Raw genomic sequence first — 11,014 nt, forward strand, 5'->3', positions numbered from 1 at the left:
AGAAAGCCCTGCTAGAGTTCCTTCAAGTAGAGGGGTTTGTTTCCCCCATTACCAGAAAATGTGAGGTTGATTGTCTCAGGCTCAATGATATTGTAAACAGGGTCAAAGTATCTTTCCCTCTTTCATCTCAGCCATCTTTAAGCATGCTGACATTTGTCTTCATGCTTATTGCCTTATGTTCCCAAGATGGCTGCTGCACCTCACACCTCACATCTGTGTCCAATGCAAGAAAAAGGGATCAGGACAGAGGCTTTCTCTTAGTGGGGCATTGTTTTTTTATTTGGCATGGACAGTCCTCCCTATAGATTATTCCTTGTATCTCATTGGCCAAAACTGAATGAAATGCACCCATGCCCTCACCAATTTATCACTGTCCAAAAGAAGCAAAATTGCTATGACTGGTTTAGACCAATAATAATCAATCCCCGTGGTCTGGGGGAGGAACTTATCCTTCTTAAAAACAGGGGATCTCCACCTACCATCTAAAGAAAGTGGGGATGGGGTAAGAGAGAGAGAGGGAATGGGGGTGCCAACTATAGGGAGGCAGTGGAAAGTGTCTGCTATAGAACCACAGAGTGGGAGTCAAGTTGTAGCCCTTGTTTTCTGCATTGGAGCAGCTTCATTCTTATATAGAGTTTTTCATCCAAATGAAATTTGTTTTTATTTAGTGAATGAAATAGTATCTCTCCTTCCTTTCCTTTCCTTTCCCTCCCCTCTTTCTTTCTCCAAAAGTTGACAAGTTGTCCTGGACTTTAAAAATAATCCTTTCTTCCTTAATGATTTTAAATTGCTGCTTGTATTAATTCCTATAGGCTTTTAGGTCTATTTCTGGACTCTATGCAGTGTCACACCTTACTGTTTGAAAGTCTCTCTAACGTGACTTTCAGTTCTTTGAGTCTGTACATTTATGACTATTTTTTCAAATCTCTTTCACTTGACTATTCATTGTTCTGCATGCTTCCTCCTACCTATGTTCATGTTTTTATTTTAGAATTCATAATAGTTCTCTGATTTAGTCATATGAAATCACTTTTCTGAGTAGTCACTTTTATAGGATATAGTAAATGACCTTTGTGCTCATCCAAAGGATAGAACTCAAATAACCAGGCATACATGCCCAAAAGATAACCTGCCTGAGATAAATTATGAGTTAGGAAAGTGATACAGAACTCTTGGAAGATTATTTTTCCCTACAGCTATATTCCCAGGTTAGTGATAAATCCCACCTATACCCACTATATGTTGAATATAACTAAGTAGGCAACAGAAATAAATACAACCTATATTTCTATACTTCTAGCAACCTATTTTGCCTGCTTCATGCCTGCGTGTCTTTCAAAATCTGAGACATTAACTGATGGTAATCCCAGAAAGTGATATTTAGATTCCCAGAAGAAAAGAGTGATTCTCTTGCAAAAAAAGAAGAGTAAAATATCAGAACGGTTTAATCCAAGAAGAACATAGATTTATGATGAAACTTTTAAAAGCCATAGGAATAAGAAATACAGAAAATAAAGGCAAATTTACCAAATCCAAGAGTATTAGCATTAGACCAGTATGTCTTACAACTTAAAAGTAGCCAGTTGCCCCTCTCCTGGTGAATAAACCAGATGTCCCTCCACAGGTGAATGGCTGAACTACCCAAACTGGGATACATCTATACCTTAAAATACTCCTCAGTAATAAAAAGAAACAAACTATTGATAAACTGAACAACTTGCATGACCTCAAGGGAATGATGCTGAGTATAAAAAGCCAATCACCAAAGGTTACATACTATAAGATTCGATTTGTAGAACATGCTTGAAATAAAAGTGTAGAGATGGAGAACAGAGTAGTGGTTGCCAGGGGTTATGGATCATGAGTGGGAGAGAGTGGGTATGGCTATAAAAGAGTAAGATCGAGGGAGCCTTATGGAGGCAGAACAGTTCTGTATCTTGATTGCAATGGCAGTTACACAAATCTACACACATGACAAAATTGCATACAACCGCACACACAAACATGAATGCATGCAAAACTGGTAAAATCTGGCCAAGTTCTATAGATTGTACTAATGTCAATTTCTGAGTTTTGGTATGTACTATAATTATACAAGAAGTGGCCACTGGGGGAAATTGGGTGGAGGGTACCCAGGATGCTACTATACCCTTTCCAACTCCCTGTGAACCTGTATTAATTTTAAAATGAACTATAAAATGAGACTAATGTGAGGTAAAAGGGAGCATGCCTTTGTCTACTGTGAACTTTTATCCCATTGAATATTTATCTTAAGTTTTCCCCTTCAATTGATCAAATTATTTAAGAAATGAAGAGATTCTTGTAGATATGAGATAAAATGTTGAAAACTCTAGTTTGCTGTCTTAACATCAGACACATACAATTTTCTTTACAGTTTGAAAAAGTTATCTTTACTTTGTTAGGTGTGAGACACATATGATATGCCCTCGAAATATACAAACTGTATTGTTAGTAAGCCCTATGCTATATAGTCGATCTTCAGAATTTATTTATCTTGCGAAACTGATCAATTGTACCCTCTGATTTTAGATCCCACATGTAAGCGAGATTATATAGTATTTGTCTTTCTGTGTCTGGGTTATTTCACTTAGCATGATGTCCTCCAGGCTCATCCATGCTGCTGCAAATGGCACAATTTCCCTCTTTTTTAAGGCTGAATAATATTCCATTGTACATATACACTACATTTTCTTTATCCATTCATCTGTTGATGGACATTTAGGTTGCTCCATATCTTGGCTATTATGAATAATGTTGCCATAGACATGAGAGTGCAGGTATCCCAGATCTGATTTCATTTCCTTTGGATAAATACCCAGAAATGGTATTCTGTTTTTAACTGTTGAGGAACCTCCATGTTGTTTTCCATTATAGCTGTACCAATTTACATGCTCACCGACAGTGTACCAGGGATCCCTTTGCTCCACATCCTCACCAGCACTTGCTGTCTGTTTTTTTAGTAATATAGGCATCCTAATAGGTGTGAGGTGAAGTGTCATTGTGTTTTGATTTGCATTTCCCTGTTGACTAATGATGTATGACAACCTTGATAAGTGGGTATTGTGAACTTTTCTTTAGAGAAAAGCAATCCTAGGTTGAGAGAGTTTTAAGTAACATGTCCAGGAGCACAGCTGGTCTGCAGTACCATCAGAATTCAGATCTAACCCTAATTCCCAATTCCATGGACTATCCTCTATACTGCGCTGCCTCTATTTAAATTGGTTTAAATCAATTCATGGATTACAGTTTACTAAGGACTCTTTTTGGTTTTTTGGTAGCAATTATAATGCATAACTCTCATGTTACACATAGTAGGTTCAAAGATGTTTCCTTTTAAACATTTTCTTATTTCTGCTGTGAGACTGAATTATGGTCTAGATAAAAATCTCATTGGTGAGTGCCAATTTAATACTTCTATTACAGGGTCCCCTGAGAACATGTATTCCTGTCTTGAGCAGAAAAAGAGATAGCAATATGTATTGAACATTTCATTAATAAGAAATAGTGCCTTTCAATGCTTAAAAGTTTTATTGTGGAACCTCAAGCAATTCCACATGAAAATAAATTCCATAGAAAAACATTAGAAAGAAAAAATCTAGAAGGGGAACATTTGAAGATGCCTGTATTTTGCATCAGAATTAGGGAATCTAAAACAACTTAATGCAGAATCTGTAAGTTCTGATTCACTGGTGATGAGATGTTCCTACAAAAGAGAATAAATAATAATATAGAGGCCAAAGGTTTCCGTATCAGTCCATGGGCCTGTTTGAAGGTCAGGCCATCAGGGAGTACCACGTGTTTTGTTGGGTTAGGTGCTCTCTGCCCGGACTGCAGGATGAGGGTAAGGCCGTTCAAGTCCACAGCAGGGCAGGAGCCACTGCAGCAGCAAGAAGCACCAAAGTAGCTGGGATGGCAGCGGGTTGTTCTACGGGAGGTGGTCTGGCAGCAGGATGGGCAACCACAGCTGGGCACACAACAGCTGGGCACACAGCAGGTGGGGCGGCAGCAGGTGGCCCTGCAACAGCTAGGCTGGCAACAGCTGGAGGAGCAGCAGGTTTCCTGGATGAGGCTGTGACCACAGCCCTGATCAGAGCAGATGAAAACGAACCTACACGTGCCACAAATGGGATGTGTCCAAATTAATGAGATTTTGTTGTGTGAATATCATAGCAAAAGATTCGAAGGGTGTAGGAGACATTCAGAATATTGCCCTAATCTTTTTTTGATGATTCAGGTAATATGTTAGCAAACTCATGGGTTAAATAATACCTCACACTCCCAGGAGTGTAATATGCCCTTAGAATAGAATGACTCTCTTGAGCTCAACAGTGAGTCACAGACCTCACAGTATTCAACACTCAGAATGTGTACAGGATTGTATAAGGATTGGGTTGAAGCCCGAAAAGCCACAGGTCTTTTCAGCAAACAGTGGTTGAGAGCTCCCCTATTCTATTCCAGGCACTACGTATGAACCCCCATAATACTTATTCTCCTAGACACAGGTGTCATCAGCTCCTCCAACAGACCCTTCTTCCCACCCAAAGACCCCCTCCATTAGGTAAGCCTTCTCTCATATCCCGGGGGCACTGTCCTATCAGCACTTTTCTTGATCTTTCTAAGAAACCATACTAATGAGTCTTTTTTGTAACCCCCCAGGCCTAGCTCACAGCATGGCCAAACCCAACTCTATATACATGTTTGTTAAATAAATCATATAGTCCCCACCTTTGAGAAGCTCAGTATGAATAGGGAAAGAGGTGAATAATCAAACAGTTACAACAAAAAGAAAATTTCTGTATAGAAAACTGAATGCTATGAATCCCTCATGGTTAGACAGATTAACCAATTATTTAGAACTGCAGAAAAGGGATTTTAGACATGGGCCTGAATGAACAAGAAGGGACAGGTGGACAATGAGCTTGAGCCAGAAATGCTGAGATGTACAAGAGCACAGAGACACAGGAGAACACAGCGTGTTCACGGGGCAGCAAGTGATTCTGAAGAGTTAGAATTTGCATGTTCTCTATCATTTGTGTACAGAAAACAGAGTAAAGAATATTAACAGTCATTTCACTGAAAAGACATATAAATGCCTTTTAAGCTTTTGAAAGAGTTCAGTCTCAGGATTTTTTATTTGAACAAGTTATCCATGCATCCAACTATCTGTCGGACACCTACTGTACGCCAGGTCCTGTGCTATGTTCTGGGGATAAAATAGTGAATAGTATGGAAGGACACATTAAAATATTTAGTTTTTAAAACTTTAATAAATTGGTGAGGTTATAAGGACACAGACATTCCCATACACAGATAGCAGAGGGGTCTAAATGGGGCCAACTTCTTTAAATGGCGATTTAACAGTACCCATAAGATTTTTAAATATGCATGCCCTTTGAGAAATTTCACTTATAGAAACTTATTCAACAGAGACACAATTACATGTGCTTCAAGACATAAATTTAAGGGTGTGTTTTTCAGCATGGTTTATAAAAAACAAAAGATCAGATTTCATTGTGGTTATATAGGAGAATGACCTTGATGTAGGAAGCACACCAGTATATAGGCACGATGGAGTGTCATTTCATCACAAAGAACACTCTGAACTATTCTTGCAATTTTCTATAACTTTAAAGTCATTTCAATAAAAAAAAGAAATGAAGCACACTTTTCAGGCAAACAGGTCATCCCTATTCCATACAGACAGCACATTGCCTTTTAGACTGAATTTTTCAGCAAGGAAGGAAAAAAGTACAAGAACATGTTTGGTTGTGTTGTTTTCTAGTTATTGATGTTTCATTTCATTGCATTTTGCTAAGAGAAAAAGACCTGCACTATTTCTGTTATTAAGATTTTTTTTGTAACCTTTGTATTTTGTGAATGCTCTGGGTGTATAGGAAAATTATGGAAACAATTTTTTAGGCACCAAATTGCATATAAATATCCAATTACACCTAAGTTGATAATGGTTCTACTGAAATTCTCTATATTCTTGTTTATTTTTCTTTTCCAAATGACAAATTTTGAAATAATATCATTGAAGTCTGTGCTCTGATTGTGGTTTTACCATTTTCCTATGTATTTATAACAGGCTTTTTTGCATTTAGTTTGAATGTAAACCAAAGTGCTTATGGCAACAGGGAAGCTAATATTGTGGAGACATGAATAATATATCAGTGAGAAATCATTATCAAAGTGAAGACAAGATTTCATAGGCTTAGGATTCTGATCCAATTGAGCCACAGTGGTGTGGTCATTTGCTTGTTGAGAGATGGTTGGTTCTCTGTCTGAAGGCAGAAAAACAGCTTCGAGACCCCCATCCTCCTCAAAATGACTATAGTGTTTTCTTGATATATTTTTTAATGTAATGATTTCCTTTATAAGAATATAAATACTCTGCTTTCATCTGATTCTCTCCTTCACTTTATCTTGCCTTATGTGTTTGTGACTTGTACACCTTCCCTTGAATTTTCAAACTTGGCACATGTTATTTCTAGGAATCCATCCTTACATACTCTTCTCTGAACAGATTCCTCTTTCTCACCAATATTATTGATGTACTCTTGCCGACAAATATCTTCCTATTCAATTCAAGATTTCATTGTGAGTTACCTAAGGGATGGAAACTGGCTCTCATTCAACTTTGAGCTTCCCAGAGCCCAATAGTGCAAGGATCTTGCTAGTTGGTCAATAATTCAATTATAGTAAAAAGGACATTCTTGTTTTCTCTCAATAAACTTAATGCCAGGTAAGGTGGACAATCTGATTTGTGGAAAAAATTAATTCTTTGGTATTTTCTTTGGTACAGGCATTGATTAATGTGCAAAATCAGTTTCTTTGTTCACATGACAGAAATCTAATCTTATCTCCAGTTCATAATGAACACTAAAAAATAATTCAGGGCAACAAAGTTTTCTGATAGGAAGAGAATAAGTACTTTTTAGATACATGCTCTCCATCACACATAACTCATTGTGAAGGCGAAGCCACAAACAACTCTTGTAGAACTGGGAGCCTGTCCCCATGAAGTGGTATAGACACGTGGTCATCTGACCCAATGCCAAGGTTATAGGCCCAGAACTTGGAGGTTCTGAATGGTATTTAGTCTGAATTGCTGCTTTTTAAACAGTTGCTTGGTGGTATGACTGAAGGGATGAACAAACATAGTGACAGCCCAGGGCAAGGCCCAAGGTGCGGTGGACAAAGGGAATGAGAACAAGGCAGACACACGGGCACGATGCTGGTTGACTCAGGGCTGGTGGAGAGGAGTGAAGTTCAACAAGGGGATCTGCAGCAGGTGGTCTGGCAGCAGCTGGGGCAGCAGCAGGTCTCCTGGCAGAGGCCGTGACCACAGCCCTGGTCAGAGCAGACAGGCCACAACAGAAGCTGACCATGGTGTCAGAGGGTGGAGGTTCTGAGTGGGTTTTCAGAAGAGTGCAGTTCTCAAGTAGAAGTCTCCCAAATCCTGCTGGAGAGCCGTCATCATCTTGTCCAGTATTATTTTCTTGCTAATGTATATCATGTTTACAGAGAAATGATCAGACATTCTGATTGTAGCATTTTGATGCAGTTAGCTTTGGTACTTAAAATGGATATTTATGTAATTTTCATTGCTTCATCTCTAAAAGCATCACTTGCCTTTCTTTTTTGTTTCAGCATCATCTCCTCTTCTCCCTTTTATACTTGCCCAAGTGTCATTAATACTCTGAGCATAGTTCAAGCCAACTCTTTGACCCTCCATTTATCTTCTTGTGTCTGAAAGAGACATGGAGCCACAGTTTCTTCTATTTGGACAGTACTTTAAATAGACACAAACATGGCTATACTAATGCATGAAATATCAGACCTCAGTCCACTATAGCAAAGTGGCTTGGTGCCAGCACAACACATTTGTAACTTATGAAGAAGCGAAGAAGTGAAACTGGTTTAAGACATGTGGCTTCAAATTTACCTTGTCCAAAATAGAATTAGTTATTCTGTTATTTTTCCAAAGCCACACCCCAATTATCCAGTCCTATTACAAATTACTATTGGTCCAAGTTTTCAAGCTAGTAAACTTAAGAGTTCTTTATTCATGTATTGATTCCCACTCTTCAGCCAGAGCCATTCTCAGGACAGAGACACAGAAGTAAATAATAACTTCCCCACCCCATTTCTGCTGTGACTCCATTCTGACTCAATGAGTAGCCACAGATTATTTGACAGGATGATTCAGTAACACTGTTTCCTTATGCTGGATCTGCAAAAGGGGTTTATCCACCTTTGCAGCCAAGATCAGGATGCCTCAGCAGTAGAGTCACCAGCAATCTATGCTCACAGTTAGGTCAGAACAAATGAAGCTGTTATCAGGAGCCACATTGTTGCCATGCAAGAAAGAGGCTTTTTCTTTCAAAAGGTTACAAATGTGGAAATTGCTAAGCATCTAAAATGTTATGCATGTAAAATATAGAGCATCTAAAATCTTACTTTGCTTTGCTCTGCCGATATACAGGATGGAGTCATTGTCCGTTTTGTTCCTGCATTTAATATACTTACTGGTATTTGTATTTTTAAACTGCAATTCAGAGCAAAATATTTAGTTGTCAGTTTAACTGCTTTGAAACCTTTCCTTCTTCACCACTAAATGTAAATATAGTGTCCCCAGGGCAGATTTGTTATCGGGTCTGTCCACAAATTTGGAGCTCAGCCTAGAAAAAGTTATGTCATTACAGTAGATTTCAGTCCCCTAAAGAAGGACACAAGATACCCAAGTGGAGTTGCTTGCAACTAGTAGATGTATCTGTTCTTGAATTTTGTGTAGCCCAAATGAAAACCTTGTTAAAATACATTTTTAATTCAAAATGTGTTAAAAAATGGTTTGAATTCCTCATTTATGTTTCATCTATCTGCAGAGGAATATCTCAATATAAAAGTAGAGGCAAGGGAAAAAAGGTAGGTGATAACAAAAGCTCTGATCTCTTCTCCAAATTACCTTGAACTGTCAGATGACCAGAGGATGTACTCTGTCTTGGAAAATGATTCATAGTTAAATGATGCTATTGATGTTTGACTCTCCCATCACTGGAAATAAATTCTTATGGTTTATCTCTTAACTAGTAGGACAATCCTATCCTTTATTTTCAGAAGATTCATAATATTTAGGGAACTCTTCCTCCTTGGGCAATTCTCCATGGGTCATGAAAAAATGTCATATAATAATAACCAAGGGGAAAGACGGGAAGATGGCGGCGTGAGTAGTTCAGAGGAAATCTCCTCCCAAAAACATATATATTTATGAAAATACAATAAATACAGCTATTCCTAAAAGAGACACCAGTGGATGCAGTACAACAGCCAAGATACATCTACATCTGCGAGAACTCAACATCACACAAAAGGGGTAAGATACAAGCTGAGGCCAGGAGGGACCCGAACGCTCCCCCACCCCAGAACCCAGTGGGAAGAAAGGAGTCGGAACGGGGAGAGAGTGAAAGCCCAGGACTGCTAAACAACCAGCTCTAGAAATCTGTACCCGGAACACAGACACAAGGTGCATGGGGTGCTGGATATTAGAGAAACGGAAAAGCAAAACCTGTGGGCAGGTCCCCGCAACCAGCGCCCCTGAGACTAAAGAGAAGCAAGTGCTTTCTGCAAGTCTTAAAGAGACAGGGACCCCATAGCTGGACGAAGTTGTCCCGGCAAACTTAGCCAGCAGCTGGGAATCCTGGGGAAACTTAGGCACCATAAACCCTGGGGAGGCAGTGCAGCTCTGAAGCCCATCATGGCACTAAGCAGCCTGCCAGTTGTTCCTCCACCTGGCACAGACCCTGACACACCGGCCCAGTAGCGGGAGAGTGGCAATGTGTGCTGGGGACGGTGGCGCCGGAAGGGACCAGGAGCAGATCACATGCGCCAATGGTGCAGGAGGGGACCAGGAGAGGCGTGTGCGAGCCTGCAGTGGTGTGACCGAACAGCCTGGGTACGGCTCGGGCGCACCGGCGGCAGTGGAGCCAGAGGAGCCCGGTAGAGGCCAGCACAGCAGAGCCCCGCGCACACCTGCAGCAGAGCCAGAGAGAGCAGGTGTGCTCCCAGCAGCCAACCGGAATCCCAGCCCAATGCACAGCCGCCTGTGCCCAACCCAAAGGCCGCTTCTGGCACACAGCTGCCTGGCAGGGGCGCCACTATCATGGAGGAGCACACCTGGCATGCCTGCCATACCCCACAGGGCTCCGTGCTGTTCTGACGGAGACCCCACCCACAGCAGCTTAGGGGACTAACCCAGAGGCTGCTCCAGGAGCGCGAGTAAACGACATAGGCAGCGGAGAAGGGCAAGGCATCCAGCAAGCAGGAAAGGACTTTCTTCTCCCAGCTGACACACCTGCAACCTGCCTACAGCCACTGCTATCACCATGAAAAGGCAAAAAAATTTAGTCCAGTCCAAGATAGTTCAGACAACACCTGAGAGAGGATCTGCAGAGGCAGACCTAACCAGTCTCCCTGAAAAAGAATTCAAAATTAAAATAATAAACATGCTGACAGAGCTGCAGAGAAATATGCAAGAGCTAAGGGATGAAGTCCGCAGGGAGATTACAGACATCCAGAGGGAGATTACAGAAGTGAAACAAACTCTGGAAGGATTTATAAGCAGAATGGATAGGATGCAAGAGGCCACTGATGGAATAGAAACCAGAGAACAGGAACGCATAGAAGCTGATGCAGAGAGAGATAAAAGGATCTCCAGGAATGAAACAATGTTAAGAGAACTGTGTGACCAATCCAAAAGGAACAACATCCGCATTATAGGGGTACCAGAAGAAGAAGAGAGAGGAAAAGGGATGGAAAGTGTCTTTGAAGAAGAAGTTGCTGAGAACATCCCCAAACTGGGGGAGGAAATAGTTGCTCAGACTACGGAGGCACACAGAACTCCCGAGAGATGGGACCCAAAGAGGACAACACCAAGACACATAATAATTAAAATGGCAAAGATCAAGGACAAGAACAGAGTATTAAAGGCAGC

The 11,014-nt window shown here is 40.6% G+C and overlaps 1 pseudogene; it reads right to left on the reverse strand.

Annotated features, from left to right (window-relative positions):
• Positions 1 to 3,284: 3,284 nt before the first annotated feature.
• Positions 3,285 to 7,412, reverse strand: LOC130683262 (keratin-associated protein 4-8-like; annotated as a pseudogene).
• Between the last annotated feature and the right edge of the window lie 3,602 nt (positions 7,413 to 11,014).

This window comes from Manis pentadactyla, chromosome 4 (assembly GCF_030020395.1).
Source record: "Manis pentadactyla isolate mManPen7 chromosome 4, mManPen7.hap1, whole genome shotgun sequence".
Lineage (NCBI taxonomy): Eukaryota > Metazoa > Chordata > Mammalia > Pholidota > Manidae > Manis > Manis pentadactyla.